Source organism: Suncus etruscus, chromosome 2 (assembly GCF_024139225.1).
Source record: "Suncus etruscus isolate mSunEtr1 chromosome 2, mSunEtr1.pri.cur, whole genome shotgun sequence".
Classification (NCBI taxonomy): Eukaryota; Metazoa; Chordata; class Mammalia; order Eulipotyphla; family Soricidae; genus Suncus; species Suncus etruscus.
Genome location: NC_064849.1, coordinates 45,497,063 through 45,523,725, shown reverse-complemented (window position 1 = coordinate 45,523,725; position 26,663 = coordinate 45,497,063). Strand labels below are relative to the sequence as shown.

Genomic DNA, 26,663 nt, shown 5'->3' with positions numbered 1-26,663 from the left:
TGTTAATATTTTTTATAATGATCTTGATTAAAATACTGAGTCAAGTCTGAAATATTATACAAGCATTGCAATATTGAGTTCATGTAGCAAGAGTTTCCTATATTTTGGAGCCCAGTTAAGACAGGTTCCTGTCTTTCCTTTTGCATCTCGGAGTGTACTACAGTCAGTCTCACTCAATGTATGGTGTGTGACAGCAAAATTTTTGTTTCCTGCCCCAGAGACCTCAGAAATATTACTGCTGTTAGTGTCTGGAGTATTCTGTTTTTTCTCTGAAGGGGAGTTTATAGTCTGAACCTGATCATTTGTGCTAGCCTGATTTCTAACAAGGCGTAATGTAACCCAAAATTTCTTGGGAGGATTGTCATTTGTAGAAACATAGGTATAACCCCTTCCTCTCAGGAGAAGATATCCAGCTATCCGTTTTTTATCCTCCTTAATCCAAATAGGTTTACGGATTGTTTCTTGTCTCTGAATACCTTCTTTAAAATGTCTTTCCGCTGCAGTGTAACTTTCCCCTTGGGGTAAGTTTAAGTAATTTAGTGTGATAAGAGCCAAAGATAGCAAATCTGTTGGTGGTAATTCTCTTTTTCTATTTTTTTGTAATTGAGTTTTTAGGGTTCTATGAGTCCTTTCTACAATGGCCTTTCCCCTACAATTGAAAGGAATTCCTTTCAGATGTCTTATCTGCAATTTTTTACAAAAAAATTCAAAAGTTTTACTAACATAAAATATTATCAGTTTTATAGAATATGGAATACCCATCACAGAAAAACATTGCAAAAGAAAACTACAAACAGCCTTAGATTTTTGAGAAGACATAGGAATTGCCCCCACAAACCGAGAATACGTGTCCACCACAACATGAAGATAAGGTTTTCTTGGAAATAAATCTGTTTGAGTTATATCCATTTGCCAAAGTTTGTTAGACTGCAAGCCTCTTGGGTTTTCTCCTGCTATGTGAGTCTTTTTTGTTAATATTGCATATATGTTGCAGTTTTCTACAATTTCTCTAGCTTGCCTCCATGGAATTTGGTAATTCACATGTAAATGGTGAGCATTTGTGTGTCGGGCTGAATGTTCCTCTACAGGTGATTTAAATATAGGCATTGCTTGCAAGTCAACAGTTTTATTCCCTTGAGCCATTTTTTGTATTGGCAAAACTATTATATCTGCGTTAAAACCTAGTAAAGATATAGATCTGAATCTTGCCTTGATAATAATAATCTCTGAAATTAGTTACAAGTAAGGGACAACTGAGCGAGGCTGTTTGTTATGTAAATACACCCATTCCAAAGGTCCTGCCTGTTGTATCAAGGCTCCTGTGGGGGTTACTATAGTAGGGAAGATTAATAGAAATACCTTTTCTCCCCAGATGAATCTTAAGAGAAACAATTTTTGTAATCTGCTCAGAAGATGTCCAATTTATTTTTGTCAGCTGCTGTTAAGTTTCTCAGGCTATCTAATGCAGGGTCACCCTCCAAAGTTTTAAACAGATTAGACAATTCTGCATTCGGGATTCCTAGTGCAGGGAAGAGCCAATTTACATCGCCTAAAAGTCTCTGAAAATCATTAAGCGTTCTGAGGTTTTCTTTTTTGATAGAAATTTTTTGTGGACGTATTGATGTTCGGTCCAAAATAAAACACATATATTGATATGGTGGCATTGTCTGTATTTTTTCTAAAGCTATTTTCAGTCCTGATGTTTGTAAACAGTCAACAACATAAGAGTATATGTCTGTAAATCTGTTTCATTGTGAGCAAGATATAATCTGTATAATGAAATATCATGGCTTGAGGAAATTTTTCACAAGCAGGGCTCAAAACCTTATCTACAACAAACTGGCACATTGTTGGGGAATTCAGCATGCCTTGGGGGAGAACAGTACATTGGAAATATCTGCAGGGATATGTGTTATTGAGAGAAGGAACTGAGAATGCAAAACGTTTTTTATCATCTGGGTGGATAGGAATATAGTAGAAGCAGTCTTTTAGATCAATTATAATTAGAGCCCATTCCTTTGGAATAACTACAGGTGATGGTAAACCAGTCTGCAATTTGCCCATAGGTATCATGGATAAATTTATAGCTCTAAGCTCCATTTGCCAGATTTCTTTTTTATAGTGAATATAGTTGAATTCCATTGAGAAAAAGATGGTTCAATATGTCCTAAACTTCGCTGTTCCTCCATAATTCTGTCAGCACCTTTAATTTATTAGTTTTAAGGGGCCACTGACCTGTCCAAATTGGTTCATCAGATTTCCATTTTATTTTTATTGGTTCTGGATATTTTTTTTGTTATTGGCTTTTTTTTATAGGCATGTATTTTTTTTTATTTTTCACAGCATTATTTATAGTACATAGTGACAATGAATGAGGGGCACTCCCATCTCAGTGCTGTCCTTTCTCCACCCCCGTTTCCAGAATGCATCTCATATCTCCCTCCCTTTTCCCCCAGAATACTAGTGCAACTGGTCTCCATTTTATAGCTTGTTGTAGATTGTCTATTCTATTGTCGATTGCAATAAAAAGGATAAGAAGAATAAAGGAGGATTTTCAGCTGGCGCTGGCTGGCTCCTGGCAGACCTCCGTACGTGCCAGGGGCCTCTTGGCCCAGCCTAGGGTAGGGGGGCCGGGACCTGGGTCACCCGACCCCCCTCTCCCCCTTTCCTCCGGATCTCCAGGTGGGTTCTTGGGAGGACCTGATGGGACACCCTGGGTTTTCCCCACTCCCAGGCCGGCTCCGGACATTGGCCAAGGGTGGGGCTTGAAATCCTGTCCTTCGGGCCTGGGAGGGCCTTTCTCCCTTCCTGGAGCAGGATTTTCAGCTGGCACAGGCTGGCTCCTGGAAGACCTCCTTACGTGTCAGGGGCCTCTTGGCCCAGCCTAGGGTAGGGGGGCCCGGACCTGGGTCCCCGACCCCCCTTTCCCCCTTTCCTCCGGATCTCCAGGTGGTTTCTTGGGAGGACCTGATGGGGCACCCTGGGTTTTCCCCACTCCCAGGCCGGCTCCAGACATTGGCCTAGGGGGTGGAGTTTGATCTGGGGGATGACAGATAGCTATTCAGTTATACTCAGGATGTTACTGGCAATTTCATACCAGTCTACATGTTGCAAACATATACTCCTCCCACCATCAGTACCCCAGATTTACCCTTCTTAACCTCAGTAACACACAGTTCTAATCTCAGACCAAAGACATACAGTGGCTCTAACAATCCCAGAACTATTTAGAAGGACATAAATTGAACACATATTGAACTCATATATCTTTTGAATATTTTATGTGTATTTTCTTTAACAGCTGTAACTCTCTATATATTCTTCTACCATAATGTTTCTATCCACTTTTCATCTTGTCTCTTCTTTGTAAGCTTTTCAGTAAGGATTGTTGGTGGAACTGTCCCTCAGTTTAATGCCTATGATTGAACTATGTCATGGAAATTGCTGGTCTTGTTCCTATTGCTTCCAGATGGGCCGATAACGCTTCATGGCATTGATCCTTGTTTGCATAGACACATTAAAATGGGAAAACACTATACATACAGATAAGTTCTTATCTAATAAATCTCAGTACAATGTACCTTACGCCCTGAACATTGATATAATGACCTGGCATAGGCCTCAGAAGAATGGGCATCCTCCATTCACGCCGGAACCAGGCAAGCTAGCTACGAAACATCCAAGGTCTTTTATAGCAACAACTGGAAGCAGTCCTCTACCAGGAAAGACACTACCAAGGGTCTGATATCGACCTCCTAAAAAGAGACTTCCGTTTACACTGAGAAGACTTGACAACAACAATGACCTGCTCTACAGGACATGGTTCTCTCTAGTGCCCCTTAAGTCTGAGGTGAAATGAGAGGATGCTCTGCACCATCCTGACTGAAATATGGGATATGCAGACTCCAGGATCTTTAATACAGAAGCATGATACCAACAACAGAGACTATGTGAGGAATGGAGGTATATTGCCACTACAGACCATGACTTGGATTGGACAACTAGTTTGCCTGGAGCCTAGAGTCAGTCCTGTGCCAGGAAACTTCAGGGCTAGGGTTTCCTTGTATTTAGACCATAATTTTTCTTTCCATGTCCCTTATATTTTGGTGGGCCTATGCAAACAAATGCCACTCTAACACCATTTTTACTATGTTCCCTTGACTCCAATCCTTAAGAAAAACAACCCACTAAAACTTTTGAGGTTAACTTAAACTACTAAGCATGTGCATGGAACTAGAGAAATGTACTTTGCCCTCAATGTTTAAGGAGTTACATAAGTCTAATGTCTTTAGATTATATTGTGAGCTGCTAAGAAATAGTATGTACTACAACTGGGGATTTGATGGACAAAGTAATTGTATTGTACATGGGTTCAGTTTTGTTTTTCTTAATGTTCTTTGGCTGAAAGTTCAAGGCTGGGATATCATCGAGGGGACTACTGAGAATTCTGTTTATGGGTGATTGAGCTTCCACTGTAACTTTACCCTGTCCTTTTTCTTTGCATCTTTGTTGTCATAATTAAAATTAAAAAAATAATAATGCTGCTATTAATATAGTGATACAAATGTCTTTATAAACCATATTTTCATATTCTTAAATAAAACAGTTATATTTCCAAAAAAAAAAAAAAAGAAAAAAAGAAAGAAAAAAGGAAGAGAGAAAAAAAGTTGGCCGCAACTACCAAAAGAAGAAAGAGGAAAAAAAGGGGGAAAATGCACCCAGCTAATGAGAAAAGAAAAAAAATATCACCAAATAATAATCACAGGAGTGAAAAGGGAAGAGAAATGTGGACAAAAGAAGAAAAATAAAGTAAAAAACTAAGAAATCAAAACAAAACAAGAAAAAGAAGGGGTGCTGCAGCAGTAGGGTTTGGCGTTCCCTCCACTTTTTTTTTTTTTTTTTGTATAAGCACATAAGCATTGGGGAGAATGAAAATTCCTGTGGCCTAGGAGATTTAGGGCTTCTCCATCCTTGAAGCATCTTATCTTCTAGGGATAAGACCTTACACTTTTTATTACACTAGGGTGCCTCCCATCCTGGACATGTGTCATGTGGATACAGCCAAGTCTCCAGAAGATTGGGCAGTTCAACTCCAAACCCCAGATCCCAGATATAGAACTGATACAGCTCTGAGCAACAACTCCAGGAACCAACTCCATAGGGAGAATTATAGCACAGCTCTGGCACTAACTTGTACTAGTAATGATATGACAATGAGGAAATGACAATTTGACTCTAGACCAAGTTATCACTTCTCCTAACACTGGATGGAAACCAGAAGATGTACTGTCTTTTGAACAGCGAAAAATAAGAGCATTATGGGATCAACCCCTGGCTCCATAGGTGTTCATTACCTCATCCAAAGGGCTTTGTATGTGGTGCCAGTAAACTTTCTCTCAGTTGTGGGTGAGACAATGAGGCCACTGTATCCAGCGTTCTTGACATTTGTACAGGTCCTAGGACAGGGTCTAGGTTAGAGTCTTTACGGTTCTAAAGGTTCTGTTCCACCATTGTTGTGTACAGTCTTCTATATCAGATGCTCCCTGTTTTCATTCAGTCCCCAAGTGTTCAGTCCAGGAGGTCTGTGGCTCGCTCTCTGCCCAGAGACCCTGACCCAGAAAAAAGAGGGACGGTTTTCCTGGCATGTGCACTGCTGGGTCCAACTGCAGGCTCCCTCTCCAGTTTAAAAATTGAAAGGGGAGGGGTTTCCCTCCTCTGCCCACCCCCTAGGGCCCGAGTTGCCAGGGCCAGCCATGAAGACCTGCCTGGTGTGGGAGGGTCTTAGTCTCCTGGACAAAGTGTTCAGTCCAGGAGTTCTGTGGCCTGCTGTCTGCCCAGAAACCCTGACTTACCAGAAAAAAGAGGGACGGCTTTCCTGGCATGTGCGTTCTGCTGGGTCCAACTGCAGGCTCCCTCTCCAGTTTGAAAATTGAAAAATGGTGCTGGGATTTTTATGGCAGTAGCCCCTACTAAATATTTTGGGTTTTTAAATCAAAAGAAGGTTTGGGCTCTTCTGGAGCTAATGGGATGTGAAATTCTGTTTTCCACTGTTTGTGTAGGTCACGGCCCCACAGCGATGGTGAAAATGGGCCCACATGAGGTCTGATTATTGCTTTTTTGATTTTCTGGGCTGTAAAATATCATAGTCCTCGTACTCAACAGACAGGAGCTCAGGTCTCCTACTCCTTCTAGCGAATATGAAATTTCCTGAAGAGGCCGATTTTCTGGCCATTCTTTATCAGAAATTACAATAACCTGAGCATTCATATCTATCATGCTTCATGGGTTGCCCTTCCAAGTGAAGTTTGATCATTGGGTGTTCATCTTTAAATTTAGTAACCAGAGCCACGATTGGCTTTTGAGCAGCACCTGGACCTGTGCTTCCAAAACCTCCAATTCTAGTCTTATCTGAAGTCCCAAATTTGACATAAGGCACCATTACTATCTGGGCAATTGCTTCTCCTTTTTTAAAGGTCCATGTAACTGGTACAATAATAACTACAATGATTTCTCCCATAGAATCTGAGTCAATGACACCAGTGATTACTGATATACCCTTTATGTTGAGGGAACTTCTGCCAAGAATCAAACCCATAGTATCTGGGGGTGGCGGGCCCACAATGCCAGTTTCTAACATTTAAGGGCATGCTCCTGGGTAAATTGTAATGTCCCCTGGGCATAATATGTCTAATCCGGCACTCCCTGATGTGGAGTGAATTAATTCCCTTGCAGTGGTCCTCAAACTATGGCCTGCGGGCCACATATTGTATTTGTATCTGTTTTGTTTCTTCATTGAAAAATAAGATATATGCAGTGTGCATAAGAATTCGTTCATAAGTTTTGTTTTTACTATAGTCAGACCCTCCAATGGTCTGAGAGACAATGAACTGGCCCCCTGTTTAAAAAGTTTGAAGACCCCTGCATAGTGATGAATTTTAAGTTATGTAAACTTAATTTAAATTTAGTTTAAAAGAAAAGAAAGTATATTTATTAGTCATTGTTGTGTATGTAAACATTTCCATGGGATTATCATGTTACTGATCCTACCCTGATTGGTGATTGTGCCCTACTTATACTCTGAAAATGATCACACTGCATTTCTCTAGAGACTCACCAATTCTTGACTATCTTGTTCTTGTAGCAGTCAAATCTCCAAAGACAATATGAAACCCATGCTTTAATAGTGCATTGGTTTAAGGTTAAAGATACAACCCAAATAATTGCAATTAAGAAGCATTTAATGGGAGCACAGAGCACTTCTACAGAGTAGGCTGCTCCCCTTGCATACGGCTGATCTGGTTTCAATCAATAGCATCCAATATGGTTCCCTGAAAATACCAGGAATAATTTCTAAGTGTAGTGTCAGGAGTCTCCTCTGAGCATTTCCAGGAGTGATCCAAAAACAAAATAAATAAACAAAACAAAAAATAATTTGTTTTCAGTGAGTTCCTTGAAAATTTTTGCTTTAACTTAGACTTTATTTTAACCTAGGAAGACATAGGTTTAGAATTGCTTGATGAGTTTGCTTAGTTTTATTTTGTTTTTATTTTAGTTTAATTTGTTTTTATTTATTTCTTGTAATGAATAAGAATGAACTCAATAATATATATATATATATATATATATATATATATATATATATATATATATATATATATATAAAATAAGTAAATGGAGGGAGGGGCATTGCACAATTAGTAGGGCATCATGTGGCCAACCTAGGTTGTTGGCCAGCATTCAATATAGTTCCCTGAGCCTACCAGGAGTGATTTCTGAGTGCAGAGCCAGGAGTAACTCCTGAGCATCACTGAGTATGACCCAAAATGCCCAAAAACTCTCTAAAATATTAAATAGGAAGATGAAGTCATGAAAAATGTTATTTGAGCTCCTGACCATGTAACACTTGGAATGAGTCTATATCTGGAATTGTAAACACTTAAGCCAATAAAATCTTATTTTTAATGTCAATTGGGATTTATTCTATGTCACATTCAACAAAAGGAAATCTTATATGACTAGGAATTGAGAGAGAATAAATCTGTTAGTTAATGGAGAATTTCTATAGCAGACACAAATTGAAATAGTCAAATCTGACAGATTCATAACATTCTCAATGGCCAGTTGAGTAACTGATTGATCTCTGTATATTCTTATTCCTGCTGCTGATTAAGTTACATCTGATTTTGACAGTGCTCTTTTTATCTAAAAATCCCCAATGTAGTCTTTCCCATTAGAAGACCTTTAGTTTTATACACATAATTTAGACTGTATTTTGGCTTAAAAAGTATTCATAAGAATCACAGCCCAAAATTGTCATTTTATAGTATCTTAAGAAAAAGCATAAGCAGGGGCCCGGAGAGATAGCTCAGCGGCGTTTGCCTTGCAAGCAGCCGATCCAGGACCAAAGGTGGTTGGTTCGAATCCCGGTGTCCCATATGGTCCCCCGTGCCTGCCAGGAGCTATTTCTGAGCAGACAGCCAGGAGTAACCCCTGAGCACCGCCGAGTGTGGCCCAAAAAACCAAAAAGAAAAAGCATAAGCAATCAGACCTAAATACCTAATAAGGAATAAAAATCATATTGAAAATAAAATATGTAATGCTGCAGAGGCTGTTTGGTCCCTGAGCATTTCTGAGAGCACAACCAAAGTTAAAGCCAGAAACTGCATAAGCATGGCTAGTCAATGACACCAAAAATAAAATTTTTTCTCAGTAAATTAAAATATATTTTATATTCCTTTATAAGATGGATATCAAATTGATGAATCAGCATTCCTTTGCTATTTATTCATATATCCTTCTATTAGGCCAGTCTCAATCTATTATATACCTACCTTAATATTAAAAGCAATACAAACAGTAGAGATGATAAAGTGTTTGCCTTGAATGTGATCAACACAGGTTTGATCCCTGGCACCCCATTTGATCCCCTGGCTCCCATCAGGAATGATCTAAGTGCAGAACCAGGAGTGAACCCTAACCACTGCTGGATATGGCTGAGAAACAAAAAAGAAAAGAAATTAAAATCAAAGGAAAAAATAAAAGAAACATAATGTTTTTCTAGATATAAGATAGCATGTACTCTATGCAAAAATTAATAATTATAATAAATATGAATATCATAATGAAAATAAATAATAGCCATTCCTTAATTAATATTTGTACTAAATACTTTGAACCAGTTAAGCACATCATAAACAATATTTCACTTGATCATGATCTGCAATAACCACCTAGATGTTATTAGGTATCATTATCCTCAACTTACAGCTATGAAAATAAAAAAAATTAAACTTTAAATATTTTCCCTATATTAGCACTACCATATGTTAAAATATACACAAGATTAACTTTTTTTTTCTTATTTAACTTTGTATTTTTCATTTAATTTTAAGCATCTACAGATTTTAAGCCTCACATAAAACTCAAGCTAAGGGGTCTTTGCTTAACCTAAGAAGAAAGAATTGTCAAACCATACTTAAATAATCATTATCCATGGATATAAATTGCTATACTAATTTCTAGGAAGGGGATTGTTAAATGTTTATTATAACTTGCAAGAATACTGATTTCACTCCTGGCTTTGCACTCAGACATCCCTCTGGCAGGTCTCAGGGGACCATGTGGGGTACTATAAATCAAATACTGGTCTGCTGTATGCACAGAAAGTGTCCTGCCCACAATATCACTCAAGACACAATGGTTGTTTCTATTGTAAAAATATTCTTTAGTCCTGCTTAACATCTTTAATAAGTAGTATAAATTAAGCATTTAAATTAGTTACTATTTTATTAAATAAAAAGTTTAAGCTACAGAACACTAGTACTATATGTCGTACTTTATATATATTAATGTATATTTAAATTTCTCTTAATCATATCTAATTTAAACCAACATTTCTTATTAGGGTTCATTTCTAAAATGGTAGCCTTCCAAAAAGCAATTTTTATTTTCCTTCTAATCCACAAAGGGATTTCCAAGAAGATATGATTAAAAAGAAGGAGTTATCTGTAAATTTTGTTTTCATAGTATAACTCTATCTGTTTCTAAAAAAATATTTATGGGCATAAATCTCAAGACAAATCAAAGAAAAATTATGTGTCTATGCTGCTAAAAATAAATGATCTTTGCAGTTTTTAGCTTTATACTTTTAAAAAAGAAACCTTGTAATTTACTGGCCAATTGTCATAAGAAAATTCTTGGGTTTGGGACTGCATTCATACACATCTACACTGGAGTCACTTGATTTTCTTCATTTCATAATGATGCTTCCCTAAGATCTTGATCTACCAGAAAAGCAAAGAGTTAATTAAAGCCTCAAGAAGGGACACATTTTAAAGCTATGTCTTGAAGTGATTTATATGGAACCTTAGGAATCTAAAGAAAGCAATGTAGAAAAGCCCTCTACATTCCTATGTACATCATAGCACTATTCACAATAGCAGGAATTTGGAAATTACCCAAGTGCATAAGTGGACAAAGAAAACGTCCACAATGTCTAGACAATGGGCTACTACATAGCTGTTTGAAAAATGAAGCCACGAAATTCACATATGTGGATAGATATGGCTAGTAATATGCTGAGAAAAATGAGCCAGAAGGATAGGGATAGATAGAGAATGATCACACTCATTTGTGGAATATAAATAAAAAAGATAGTTCCCTATCAAGAGACCTTGTAGTTCTTGACTAAAAAGTTTCCTTCAGGAGCTAGACTCCCCAAAATCCAAAAAAAAAAAAAAAAAAGATAACGGTTCGATCCCCCGGCGCCCCATATGGTCCCCCCAAGCCAGGGGCGATTTCTGAGCGCATAGCCAGGAGTAACCCCTGAGCTTCAAACGGGTGTGGCCCAAAATCCAAAAAAAAAAAAAAAAAAAAAAAAAAAAGGAGCTAGACTCATAGTATAGTAGGTGGAACATTTGCCTTGCACAGGTTGATCGGTATTTGATTCCTGGCATCGCATATGGTCACTGAGCCTACCAGGAGTGATATCTGAATGCTGAGACAGGAGTAATCCTGAGCACCACTGAGTCTGGGCCCAAACCAGTCCCCCCAAAAAAAGTTTCCTTCATTGCTTGATTTAGTAGTAGCCCTAAAAATAACTACTTAAACAAACTTTCTTATAGCTAAAACTAAATGTGAAATAAATTATTTAGGTCATGCCTCTTTGAGCTGTTATTTGAATGAATGATGGTAAAACTATCTTCTCTAACAAATAGAAATGAATGAACTCTTAATCAAGAGTCCTTATTCTATTAAGTTCATAATTCCTCATAATTTTATTACAAGGACAAAAGGGTTAAAAAGATGGATCTAGGAGCCAGAGAGATAGCACAGCGGTAAGGTGTTTGCCTTGCAACCAGCTGCTCCAGGACGTCAGTGGCTCTAATTCCCACGCCCCATATGATCCCCCGTGCCTGCCAAGAGCGATTTCTGAGTTCAGAGCCAAAAGTAACCCCTGAATGCCGCTGTGTGTGACCCCCCAAAAGTAAAGAAAAAGATGGATTTTAATACATTATTATAAGATTCTAGAAAATCAGAAAACAAAGACAATTCTATATTCTTCCATCATACAGTTGATTTTGTTTTGTTACCTAAATAAGGATTTTCTACTGCTTTACTCATGGCTACAATGAATTTTCACAAAATTCTTATAAGTCAGGTAGATAGTCAGCATTAATAAAGGAAGAAGAATTTTATGTTTACTTGTAGCAAGAAAAAGAAATATGGAGATATGAAACTTGCAACAAGAACACTTTAGTTTGAAATATTATATAATAATGGAATAAAAAATTACCCAAGGAAGAAAAAAAATCAAATCAAATTCTATAATGGACTATGGAAATGCTTTCTCATAGTAAGTGAACATAAGAAATAAATCATAATAAAGAATAAAAATAGAGAAATTCATGACACTTTAGCCAAATTCAATAAACAATTATTGAGTGCCTAATGAATTTAAGCTTTACTCATTTCGTTTCTAGCTATGTTGAAAAATGCTGTTTCTTAAGTGCCAAGTATTAGAAATATTTTTTACATGCTGAAGAAATTTCCCTGAAAATATATGCAGTAGGGGCCGGAGAGATAGCATGGAGGTAAGGTGTTTGCCTTTCATGCAGAAGGTCATCGGTTCGAATCCCGGCGTCCCATATGGTCCCCTGTGCCTGCCAGGAGCAATTTCTGAGCATGGAGCCAGGAGTAACCCCTGAGCACTGCCGGGTGTGACCCAAAAACCAAAAATATATATATATATATATATATATATATATATATATATATATATATGCAGTATATGAAAATGAGTGTTAATAATAACTCTGGGTGTGAGGAAGGAAAAACAATAGAAGTTCTTAGTAGAACCTCTTCCAAAGAATTGAATAAATTATAAGAGAAAACAAACACAGGGATAGACTTTCTATTTAAATTTTAATCAGAGTTTTATGAACTTATTTGGCCTAATCACTATATTTTTTGCAATGAGATTTTTAAAATAATTTTATTGTGATCAACATGAATTACAAGTCTTTCACAGTAATATTTAAAGTACATAGTGACATTGAATAAGGAGTATTCCCACCACCAGTGTTGTCCTCCCTCCAACTCTGTTCGCAGCATCCCCCTTTTTTGCCCCCCCCCAGATTGTTAGTATAACTGGTCTCCTCTGTGTATAGATTGTTGAGGATTGGGTATCAATTCTGTTATCGTTGACTTTGGGATTGGTGTTTAAGACTGATCATTTTTTATTTCTACATAATGTTCATACGACTATTTGATTCTGTGCCATCCATTTTTCCCCTCATTTTATGAGATAGAACAATATGATTCAAATTATGTGGTTTTTTTTTCTAAGAAAAAACTTAATAAGTACTCCCCTAGAAATCTACTGTCCTCAAGCAAAGAATCAGAGGACCTCCCACCTGTAACAGTAGTAACTACTTTCTTCATGGATTTATTCTACTGTCCCTCAGGGCACCTCATCTCACTTTAGAGAACATTAATAATTTAGGGTCTGAAGTGATAGTACTACAGGTAAGGCTTTTGTTTTTCACACCATTGACCCATTTTGATCTGGAGAACCATATATAGTCCCCGCACCTTGCTAGTAGTAATCCCTGAGTGCAAAGCCAGAAGTTAGCCATGAGAAATTCTGGGTGTGACCCCCAAACAAAACCAAACCAAAAAAAAGTAGTTTACTGATTTAGCAAATGAAAAAGCTAAGTAAAGGATTGTGATAAGATATTCATATTTATTATGCAGGAAATTAAAGGTAAAAATCAAGCCATCAGTAAATACTAGAAAAGATTACTAAATAATGATCACTGCCTAATCACAGTATGAGGCTCTTTTGCCATTTTTTTTAATTTTTGATGTGGGACCAAATGACACCTCTACATAAAAGTTTTGTTTTATAGAGATTTTTAATTCTCATGGGAACAATCAGCAGTGTTCTGGGTCACTGGAATCACACCTGAAGTGCTAGAGATCACACTTACTGTCAGAATAGGCAAAGCATGTGCTCTACCACTTGACACACATATCCAGCCTAACACTGGACTACTACTAAAACAGATTTTAAGACAATTTTAGGAGAGAATGGAAGTCAATGGAAAGAAGAATGTGACTCGAGTGTAAATGTGTTTGTTTGATGTGTATTTTTAAGGTGATATTTTCAAGAGATTATGTTATTTAATTATTTAATTTCATCAAATGAAATTTTCTAGTTTATATTTTCTATTTGTCAGAGATAAAAAAAAACTAAGAAAGTATATAAAAAGTTATTTTTCTGATAAACTTTGTTGTTGTTAGCCATAAAATTACTTCAAAGAATGAGTCAAGTTAACAATTCAGTTTCAGATTGTGTCCATATTTTGTGATGTTTTCAAACTTTTAAGCAGGCCAAGACATCATCCTCTAAGAAGCCTGAAGCCATTCAAGCCTTCTGGTTCCTGGCTGTCAAGGAAAGAGGGTTTCCAGCTGATAGTCACTTGATCTTCTAGAGGTGTATATGCTTTGCAGAAGCATATATATTGTTAAAAGAAAATTTGATGCATAAGGCAAGACAATCCGAAGAAAGAAGTTCTAAGATTTTACCCAGAGATAGTAAGAAGCCATTAAATGAACAAAAATATTTAAATCACACTATAAAAGTGAGAGGTAAGCTGGTTATGGGAGGGAACCTAGAGGTAGAAGGAGACTAGAAAGGAGATGTATTTCAAAGGACTATATTATGCTCTAATGTAGGTAAGAAAAATTACTACATATCAGTAAAAAGCCAACCAATTTATGTAAAAATGAATGTTGTTACATTATAATTGTAAGAATATATTGAAGAAGAGAGGCATATAACTAGAGATTTACTATCACTTACAACTTATCTGGGTTTTTTTTTTCAACTTTTACTTTGCTTTTTTTTACTTTTCTTCCTATTGGACCATTTGTCTATCTACCTTTATTTCTTTTTCCCCACCCACTATATATTTATTTTGATTATTAAATAAAGTCCTTCAAAATGCTACAGGTTAAAGTTTATTATAGTTTTTATGACAGAAACTTTTTGATAACTTAAGCATGGCCCCAAAGAAAAATTAGAAAGTGGATTTCAAAATAGTTAAAACATTGAAAAACTTAGATTTAAAAAATGTAGATTAATAAGTTAAATATCTTAGTGATGATTTATAGTGAAGTTCTGAGTGCTAGAACACAGTTTTATGCAACTTATTATTTGAGATATATAGAAACTTAAAGTAGTTTTATTTTACATTTATATAGCCTTACTGGGATATCAAGATAAATCAGAAAGATGAAACTACATAGTAATAAAGAATTACTTTTGTGCATTGCTCTCAAGATAGGTTAAAATAGGTTAAGGTAGGTTACCGTTTTTAAGATTATACAAATCATAAAGTGTTGAATTCTTTTTTTAAATAAGATCTTTATTTAAGCACCATGATTACAAGCATGAATGTAGTTGAGTTTCAGTCATAAACAGAACACCCCCTTTCACTCATGCAACATTCCCACCACCAATGCCCCCACCCCATTCCCAACCCTTGCCTGTATTTGATACTGGCATTCTACTTTTCTCACTCATTTAGGTTGTCATGATAGTTGTTAGTGTAGGTATTTCCCCAACTGCACTGCTATTCATTGTGGTGAGCTTCATATGGTGAGCCGGTCCTTTCATCCCTCATCTCTATTGTCTCTGGACATTATAACAACAATGTCCTTAATTTTTCTTAAAACCCATAAATGATTGAGACTATTCTGTATCTATCTCTCTCCCTCTGACTTATTTCACTAATAGATTCCATGTATATCCACATATAGGAAAGTTTCATGATTGAATATCTCCTGTGACTGTAAATGTACCAGTTTCTCTAGTCATTCATCTGTTGAAGGGCATCTTGATTTTTTCCAGATTCTGGCTATTGTAAATAGTGCTGCAATGAATATAGGTGTGGAGAAGAGACTTTTGAATTGTATTTTTGTGTTCCTTGGGTATATTCCTAGGAGTGGTATAGCTGGATCATATGGGAGTTAAATTTCCAGTTTTTGAGGAATCTTCATATTGTTTTCCATAAAGGCTAAACTAAACGGCATTCTGACTAGATGTGAATGAAAGTTCCTTTCTCTCCTCGTCCCTGACAGCGCTGATTGTTCCTGTTCTTTGTGATGTGTGCCAGTCTTTGTGATGTGAGATGGTACCTCATAGTTGTTTTGATCTGCATCTCCCTGATGATTAGTGATGTGGAGCATTTTTTCATGTGTCTTTTGGCCATTTATATTTCTTCTTTGAGAAAGTGTCTGTTTTAAATGTTGAATTCTTACCTTCTTTCACCTGTAAGCCTCATAAGAATAGGAATTCTTCCTCCCCTTTTCTTCTAGTACTTATGCACAATCCTTTCTTTTCAAATTTTCTCTGCTTGAAATTTGAGCTATACTTCTCATTATGCCAAAGTGCTTTTGAAAAAAATCTTTTACAAAAGGGTTTAAACATTTATGTTGCATTTTGACAAAAGTTAAGAACAATGATTTAAAGATTAAAGATGATTTCCAGGTAAATACATTGGGAATATGTTTGCTAACTGATTTCTGACTAACATTAACTAATTGTTGAGGGCATATATTTATTTTAAATATGAAATACCTCATAAATTTTATGTCTTTCTTGTGCAGAGGTCAGGCTAATTTTCTCTGTATTCTTTCCAATATATGCTGCCAAGTACTATGAGGGTAACTCAATATATCTAAAACTAGTTGTCTTTTCATCTAAGCCTCTAAAACAATTGAGTTCATCACATTTTTAATGTTTATAATCTGGGCCATATAATAAAGAATATCTAGCCTATTTCTCCCAAACCTGTAAACATATTAAAAAGTCATTTTTGATATTCCCTATAATATCTTGATTTATAACAAAGATTATATTTCCCCCTTTATTTTAAAGTATAAAGAAAATTTGGGGGATTAAATATTTGTAAAATATACTTATTGTTTTTATAAATCTTCTGGATGAAAATGAAAAACTTTTCAAACACTTATGACATTTGGTATAAGATATTTCATTTTAGCTATATAATAAAAATATTAAATTATTGCTTTGGAAGAAAGATTTTATATATTTTAAGTCCCTGTGATATCTTTTTTAATCAAAGAAAAAGAATCAAATATTAACTCAACTTTGTTTTTTTTTTTGCTTTGTGATCCACATCCAGTTACACTCAGAGGTTACTCCTAGCTATGTGCTTAGAAATTGCTCCTGGGGGGCCGGGCGGTGGCGCTAAAGGTAAGGTGCCTGCCTTGCCTGCGCTAGCCTTGGACGGACCACGGTTCGATCCCCCGGTGTCCCATATGGTCTCCCAAGCCAGGAGCAACTTCTGAGCACATAGCCAGGAGTAACCCCTGAGTGTTACCGGGTGTGGCCCAAAAACCAAAAAAAAAAAAAAAAAAAAAGAAAAGAAATTGCTCCTGGCTTGGGGAATCATATGGGACACCAGAGGATCAAACCATGGTCCAACCTAGGTTAGCGAATGCAAGGCAAATGCCCTACCATTTGAACAACCACTCTGGCCCCTAACTCAAGTTGTTTTATAAATTGTAATATAAATTAATCATTATATATTATTTATATATTTATCAATATATCATATAATTTGATATAATATATTATTTATATGTATATAAATGTATATTTATATACTATATTTTATATGTGTAATTTGCATATATTTATTATATATAATTTATATAATTTTATATAATTGTATATAATTATAAACATTCAAATTTATATAAATCATATAATATATTTTATACATTATATATACTATGTGTAATTATATATTCATATATGAATTATATTATAAGTTGTATTTAAATTTTATATATACATTGATATTAGTCAATTATCATTTTTCCTCTATGACCTAATGTCTGCATTTGTAAAATAAGAACAATAAAACAGAGAGTAGTGATGATGCTTAACAATCTAACACATGAAAAACATTTCAAACGAAGTTCAGTGCATACTAAATGTTTAATGTGTTTTAGTCCGATTGAACACAAATCTGTTTTTCTGTGCTATAAAATTACATTAAGTTTAATAGCAAATACTACCAATTTTGTGAAAATGAATTATAAGTCACAAAAAGAATGGGATTTTACATGCAGAAAATGCCACAGGACTAACACATAAACTATCCTTAATATTTTACTGATTAAAAGCCATTTATATATTTTGTTTTGTTTTCGGCCATACCCATTTGATGCTCAGGGGTTACTCCTGGCTAAGTGCTCAGAAATTGCCCTTGGCTTGGGGGGACCATATGGGACACCGGGGGATCGAACCGTGGTCCTTCCTTGGCTAGCACTTCCAAGACCACCTCATCGGTCCCTATTTATATATTTTTAAAATAGTTACTTTTGTAAAAATTATTTCACCAAGTTTGGCTCAGTTAATAAATAAAATCTTCATAAAGTATTTCTATGAAAGTGAGTTCTTTTATTAAATGGGAATTTTTCCAAATTCTGTTTCCACTTGATAAAACTCTGAAAGTCATTTTACCAATTATTCATTACATTTTCAGCTTAGAATCTTTAAATTCTTTTACTTCACAATCAGGGCATTTAAAATGATGTTGGCACAAAATTCAAGAATTTTCTATGAACTCAAGTACTTATTCTTGATAAAATACTGAAGTAATCTCGAATAATACCACATTAAAAAGTGTCATTCTAAAGTTACTGGACCCTTGTCTATAAATATTGCACTTGTAAAAGTAAGTAGCTGCCATCATTCGTTGGGCTCTCTTTAAGCAAAATTTGTGAGATAAATTTCTCCTTGACATTATCATCATCCCTTTCCTTCCTGACACTTTTTGATTTTGGGGCCTTCTCTGTCTACCTTTCTGAACTTCAATATTATTTTCATTCTCATCTACCCACAAAGCATTTTATAGCCTCCCCATAAAATTCTATAAAACATAATGATCAGTATTTCCAAGAATATATCTAAAATCACATGCTATTATTTAGAGAAATTATTACAAACTATATACTTGAGGCTTAAAAAACTAAGTCTTGCTTTCATCATTTTCAAACATAAAAACATAAAAAGTGAAGTAGTTTATAGGAAAATAAGGATGATAGAATTAACAGGCTTATCACAGCAACCAAATATAGTATAATTATTTCACATGGGCAATATAAGATATGGGATAAAACAGTACCATAGTACCAAAGTCACTTTTAACAGGCAATTTTACAATTTAGATTTCAGCATTTCTCACTTCCATTCTACTTAGAAGTTAGCAACAATTATGTCTTTTTGATTACAAGCATTTTAAGTTCATGACTCTGAGTCTCATTAACTGTAGTTTCTCCCAATGACTCATTTTCAACCTAAATTATTCCTCTTTTTATAATATTGTCTTTCTTTGCTAAGAAACAAGCACTTCATTCTTTTGAATATTGATATCTTCACTTAGATTATAATTCCTATAGTCATCCATCTAACTTGTAGTTTTATTATATCAACTTTTTTTATTGTCTTTTTTTGGGGGGGGGCACACCCAGTGGTGCTCAGGGATTACTCCTGGCTCTGCACTCAGAAATTGCTCCTGGCTTGGAGGACTATATAGGATCCTTAGATAGAACCCGCTCCATCCTGGGTCAGCCATGTGCACAACAAATATCCTACTACTGTGCTAACACTCAGGTTCCATGATTATTCTTCCTTAACTGTTATGTCTTATTTTTGATCCATTTTAGTATTAAAATGTTCTTAATTCTCTAGCTCTTAGATCCTTAAATTACAGAAACTAAAAATTTCTCTTCTAGTCAGTTGTCTTTATTTTCTATAATTTTCTAATTTTTAATACTTCCAGGACATTTTCTTCTGTACATTCATTTATAAATATCCACCACTGACTTTAACTAGCAGATTGAAAATGTTAGCATTTCATACTATTATCTTTTTTTGCTTAAAACATCTTGTTTTCTTGGCCATTATTAATATAATATATTCAATCTCTTTTACTAGACTTCTCACAAATAGAACTTTACATAAATCAAAATTGCCTCTAATCTCAATATTTCTGACCTCCAAACCAAAAGTCTAATATTCCACTGTAATGAATAGGTTTGTTTCCCAGTGGATCATATGATAAAATAAAATGTTATCTATATAGTTACCAGTGTGCCAAAAATCTGAAAATCATTTTTAAAGTCCTTTACAGTACTTTCTCATTTTCTGAATTTTATTAGGACAGTGGTTCTTGACTTGTTCATATGATACCCTCATGACTTGACAAAAGCAACAACTTGCTTCCAGGGCAGTTTCCTGCATTGCCACATAATGGCAAGATGAAACCAGAAGATGCTCCATGTCACACTTACTTTGAGATAGTATCTGTACAGAAGCCCAGGATTTCTAACTACAGAAACCTTACAACAACAACCGTGAGTGTGAAGAACTTTTATTGGAACCACAGAAAAAGACTTTGGGGTTAGACAGCTTAGTATGCCCAGAGCCTATAGTTGTTCTTATAGCAGGATGCTTCATGGATAAGGCCTCCCTTTTTTAGGACAAAGGTTTTGCCTTTCTATTTTCCCCATATTTTGCTGTCCCTGTGTGTGTGTGTGGGGGGGGGGAACACCTGTCACATACACACTTTTTATTTTATTTTATTTCTTGCCTTTTAAATCAGGTCTCCTGCCTTTTTCATAGAACCTTGGGACATGGATTACTTTGCTTTACCAAGTATCACATATTCACACATTTTTCTATGAAACTAAGAAAACGGAATAAAGGCTGGGGACCAGGTCTAAGTGGTCTCAGATGCATTCCTGAGGAAATAAATAAAGACTGAACTAAATATCCAAGCCAAAGTCAATGATAATAGAATCAAGGGACCTAAACCTTAACAATCTAAACTTAAAGGGGCCTATCAGACTGGCAGGCCACAGGGTAAAGGGTGGTGTATAGGATGTACTCTGGGTCCATTGGTGGAAGAAGGTTGACACTGGTGGTGGGAATGGCCCTGACTCATTTTATATCTAAAATTCAAGTATGAAGGACTCTGTATTTCACAATTATTTCAATAAAATAAAGTTAAAAAGAACAATGGTTCTTGTCAGTAAATATCCCAAAGCTGTTTCTTCTGTCCTTGTTTTTATTACTTCCTTTGTATAGATTAAATAAGCTCTTAAAATCTAAATTTTATACAAATACAAAATAAACCTGAATATGTTGGATTTTATAAGTGACTAATAAGAGAACATTAATATTTTGCAGCTAAGAGCAAGCAAAGTGTCATGCTTATATAGGTTAATCAGTAATACTGATTTAAATTTATAGATAACTACAAAATGGACTTTTCCATCAAGGCAGAGAGAAATTGATTTTCCTCAACCAGATAGAATTCATTTTCATATATATGAATATCATTTGCATTGTTGCAATCTACAACTTTGAGTTTTAAATAACCTAATGAAAGATGTAAGTCTATAGAATCAAATATCATACAAGGATGTGCTTTAGGCAATACATATATCTTGATTGAAAATACCTCCTAATGGTTTTGGTCTACTTCAAAGTCCTTCATAGTTTTTTTTTACATAATTCATCATCTTTACTAAAACTAAATCTAATCTTGATCTAAGACCTAATCAAAATTATTTTTCTTTCCCTGCCAAACAAAAAATAAAATCCAGTCTCACCACAACATTCATAGACAATGGAAGCAAACACAAATGTTTCTTCCTCTCCAAATCAACATGATATCTTATCACTTATCACATATTTATTTTCCTAAAATAGTCTTTTCTTTTCCTGATCTAATAAAGTATTACTGATTTTATAATCAAGTTCAGAAGCTCTATTTGATAAGATTATTCTGAACCCTCCAGAGTGAATAATTATTCTTAGTGTAACATTTTTTGTTTTCATATGTGAATTTCTTAATAAGCAAATTTTTTCTAGGGATAATTATTGAATACATGTGTTGTTATTATAAGTGGATACTTTAAAATGAGAATCAAATTCTAAATCCATCATAGGCAATTCAAATAACTTTCCTATGCCTGAGTGTCATAGTACTAAAAGAATGTTTTTTAATTTCTCAACATCTTAGTTTCTTCAACTCTAAATAAAAGCAATGTAGTTTTGAGCATTAGCATTTAATTAAATTATGTGTTTGAATCTTGTTCTATAACTTAATAACTTTGCTTATTGGACAAACTGTCTTTTTTCCTTCAGTTTCACCATATTTAAAGAGTTGATAAAAATACACCATATAGTTAAGAGATATAAATAGAAAAATAGGCACATATTTGTATATAGGTTGATTTTTTTGTGTGATAACTTAGTCACAGTACTTAAATAATTGGTCAAACACCAGTTTAGATATATTATGGTAAAATTATTTTTATGAAAAAGGTCATATCTAAATATCCAAGAAAAGTCAACAATAGAATCAAGAGCCCAAATTATAACAAGATATACACAAAAGGAACCTGTTACACTAGAAGTGCAGAGGGCTAAGGATGGAGGTATGAAATGCATACTGGGAACTATGGTGAATGGAAGTCAACACTGGTGATGGGAATGGCCCTAATTTACTGTCACTATGTACCTGAAATACAGCTGTGAGAGATTTGTAATTCACAATGATTTCAATAAAATTTAAAAAATTATTTTTAGATAAAATAAACATTGAAATCAATAAACTTGATAAAAAATATTACTACCATTGTAATGTGGGATTCACTGACACCCAAAGTAGCAAGGGATTGACTTCCAGATTCTAGGTAGAGCTTGAATTAAAATATGAATCGTTCCCTGGGTTTGACAGCTGTTGGTCTTCTCTGAATATTTTGAAATATTCTCTGAATAGTCCATTTCTGACAACACAAATCATTTCATTAAGGTAGAATTTAAGAATCAGTCTTGGTTGGGCCAGAGAGATAGCAGAGCAGTAGGGTGTTTGCCTTACAAGTGGCTGACCCTGGATGAATAGTGGTTCAATTTCCAGCCCCCCATATGGTCCCTGAGCCTGCCAGGAGCGATTTTTGAGCATAGAGCCAAGAGTAACTCCAGAGCACCACTGAATATGACCCACCCCAAAGAAAGAGAATTAATCTTGGACTTAAGAAATAGTACAGTGAATAAGGTACTTGACTTGCTTTTGGCAAACCTGGTTTGGTTCCCTGAGCTGCAATAATAGTGATCCCTGAACACAGATCAAGAAGCAAGCCCTGAGTACTTCAAGTATAACTCAAATTAATAAAAGAAATGAGAATTATGAACTTTGGAAAATACTATAACATCTGAGCTATAAAATAGATTTTATATTTTATATGATGTTATAAAATATTTCTATCTTTCAAAAAAGGATATTAACAATTATACTTATCTGAATGAATGGAAAATGGGTGAATAAAAATATGGGATATTAGTCACTTCAAGAGTTCCTTTGAGCTCACATCTATTACTTATATGCATGTGTTACTATAATATATTTAATTTGAAAGACATTATTATGAAAAACATACCTTTTGAGTATAAAAAAATCAAAGTAAGAAGTTCTTCAAGAAAGATCAAGTGGGTCAAGAAACTGCACTGTGTTTGGGCAAAAGGACTGATCAGAGTTTAGACACAAGAAGCAGAAGTATGCATTTATAGACTCCGGTAAGAATGTAGGAAAAACCTATCAACTGAAGTAAGCCAGAATTTAAAATATCTTCCCCATAACTAACTACAATTGTGAAAAAAGAAACTCTCTTGAGTTCTGTGATTCAGTGAATGACCAAAACAAAGGGAATTTTTGACAGTTTTATAGAGACCCAGAGTGCATCCTATACACCATCGTTTACCCTGTGGCCTGCCAGTCTGATAGGCCCCTTTAAGTTTAGATTGTTAAGGTTTAGGTCCCTTGATTCTATTATCATTGACTTTGGCTTGGACATTTAGTTCAGTCTTTATTTATTTCTCCAGGAATGCATCTGAAACCACTTAGACCTGGTCCCCAGCCTTTATTCCTTTTTCTTAGTTTTATAGAAAAATGCATGAATATGTGATACGTGGTAAAGCAAAGTAATCCATGTCCCAAGGTTCTATGAAAAAGGCAGGAGACCTGATTTAAAAGATAAGAAATAACTTTTTGAATGTTGACAAGTTAAAAAAAAAACCATGTTGCTTTTACAGAGTAAAGCACAGTATTATTTAAACATAAGTAAATAATGTATTATTAAGAACCAACTATTTATGATAAATACTTGAAGGTAAAATAAGCAAGTCATTGAACCTTCCTTTCATATTACTCTTATTATTATATTAGAGGCTACACAGTTTTGAAGTACTTAATGCTTTAATTAAAGATAGATTTGGTCCAGGGTCTTGAGAGATAGTAGAGAGCTTAAGGAACTTTACCTGCATACACCCAACCCCAATTTGATCCCCAATAACATATATAGTTCCCAGAATATCACCATGAATGACTCCTGAACACAGAGCCTGGAATAGCCTCCTGGGCACCACCAGGTATGGAGCAAAAAATAAACAACAAAATAAATATGATTCTCTAAATTCTTCTGAAGGCTGAGCCCATAAAATCTACACAAATATTCAAAATATTTGCCAATTAAAAGTATAAAATCATTATCAAGTTTTTCATATAAAACAATAAATTAGTCTAATTGCAATATCCAGAAGAGTCCTATAATACTTGAAAGATGTTTTAATTGAAGAAAATTAACTTCTTTTCTTTTTTTTCTTTTGTATTTTAAAGTAGTTATAGCCTATAACTTGGAAGCCTGTAGCTTGGAAGTCCTCCTGTAATATCCTGGAAAGACCACAAGACAAAAGACTAGGTAACTGCAATATATTTCTTTTTTCTTATAATATAAATATTTGTAGTGTTAGGAAAACAGCTCAATGGTATGGAGAGCACCACTTCTATGTACAAGGATCCCCACCATCAAATGACACCCCAAGCACTGCCAAATGGCCAAATGTAGCACTGGAGACCTTTATCATTGCATCAGAGAGTTTGAACATCTTATAGCTCCTTAGAACTTATAGTACTTCTGGAGACCCTTTTGATACAAAGATAATAATGGTTTGAAAGTTAAATTAAATTACAACTATTGTTCCATATTTTCTATGAGCGGTACCCTGTTAAGTATAAATTTGCCTCCAGAAACATTTGGCTATGCCTTGAGACATTTTTTGATAACAATTGGGAAAGATATTAATGCAGCTCTTGGATATTTGGGTTTTTCTATAACTTAAAAGAAAAATTCCAATAATGAAGGCATGTATAATTTCAAAAGTAATGGTCCAACTTAAAAATTGCTGCTTTGGCAATATAATCTCAATAAAACTCAATTTTGTCTCTAAGATTTTTATTGTAATTTTTCATCTAGTTTTTATCGACTAACCAACTATTCTTCCTTTATTTAAAGAATAATAATACCATTATATAAGAGCAGCTTCTTTATTTGAAGTAAAATAATATGATTTCTATGCTTCATAGGAGCTATACACCAGTATGCCTTAAGAAAATTTAGAATATGTATTTATTAAGTTCCTCTTTTATATGTTCTTATTCAATGCATACAACCTGGGACCTAAGAGTCTCTGTGGAACCACACTCAAACAATGTTAATTAGAAGACATTTTTTTTTATAAATACTAACCTAGAGAAAGCTAGAGTCCTTATTAAAAACCAAATTATCAACTCTTCCCTAGGTCATTGCATTAGAATTTCCAGGGTTGAAACCTAAGGAGCTATATTTTTAATACTGCTAAATGATTTAGCATCCGTTTTGTATTGGAAACACTGGTTAATAAGATGTCTAACACTCAGAATCTATAACCATGGTTTATAAAAAGAATAGAATTCTTTTCGAAGGAAGGAAAACTGGCAAAGAAAATAATGCCAGAACATCTTTTCCTAAGAATAGTATGACTGACCAAGAAAAGAAGTCAAAAGTTAAATTGTTCTTTTCTTTTCCCACTACAAAGGTACTATTGTTAGAGTCTTAAAATGTGCCTTATACACCAACTTCAGCCAGTGTAGGTTCATATGGCTCCCTGAAAATGAGGAAACAGCAAAAACTTGATCTAAGGGCAGGTTGCCATACCTCATCACCTAATGGTGAGATGCAAGCAGAAGACCTTTTGACCTAGAATCTGTACAAAAATCAAAATCACAAGGCTGGAGCGATATCACAACTGTAGGGCATTTGCTTTGCATGCAGGTGACCTGGGATGGACCCAGGTTCAATCCCCAGCAAATAATCCCCTATATGGTCCGCAGCATATGGTTCCATATGATACCCTGAGCCTGCCAAAAGCAATTTCTGAGTGCAGAACCAGGAGTAACTCCTGATTGCTGCCAGGTATGACCCCCCCCCAAAAATGTCATTAATTACAGAAGACTAACAACAACTGCCACTGAGAACTTTTCCTGGAACTATAATGAAAGACTCTATACTAGACTTAGTCCTAAGATCTGTACAAAAACCAAGATCTCTAATTACAGAGGACTGACTTTGACAATCGCGACTAAGAATGTATCCTGGCACCATAAAGACAGACCTTGGTGTTTGACAATGAACATGTCTGGAGCCTGTAGCTGGTCTCATGACAATATGCTGCAAGGGTGGAGACACCCTGTATCTCTTAGGCCAAGGGAATTTTCCTTTCTACTTTCCCCAATACTTACTGTGCCTATACAAAAACAAACAAAAATCCTTGCAACACAGCCTTCCCCCTTCTATCTTTTTTTATTTATATTTATATCATCTAGACAGGGGCTCCTGCCAGCTTTTTTTTCTTTTCTTTTTTGAACAGAACCATAGAACATGAATCATTTTGTTTGTCCTCATATTTCTATGGCTTCCTATAAATTGAGAAATAAAAGTAGATGATACCAGGGACAAAGTGGTCTCATGAGTATGAGAGTAGAAATAAAAAAATGATCAGACCTAAATACCCAACCCAAAGTCAACAATAATATAATCAAGAGACTCAAACTACAACTAGCTATACATAAAAGGGACCTGTTACACTAGCAATCTAGGGGCTAAGTGTGGATGTATGGGATGCATGCTGGGAACAGTGGCAGAGGGAAGTCAACACTAGTGGTGGAAGTCAACACTAG

The 26,663-nt window shown here is 35.1% G+C and overlaps 1 non-coding gene across 1 annotated transcript; it reads right to left on the bottom strand.

The window, feature by feature from the left end:
- Positions 1 to 16,129: 16,129 nt before the first annotated feature.
- On the bottom strand, positions 16,130 to 16,238 carry LOC126002386 (U6 spliceosomal RNA). The gene has a single exon (XR_007493104.1). It is a non-coding gene; the product is annotated as a U6 spliceosomal RNA (small nuclear RNA).
- Between the last annotated feature and the right edge of the window lie 10,425 nt (positions 16,239 to 26,663).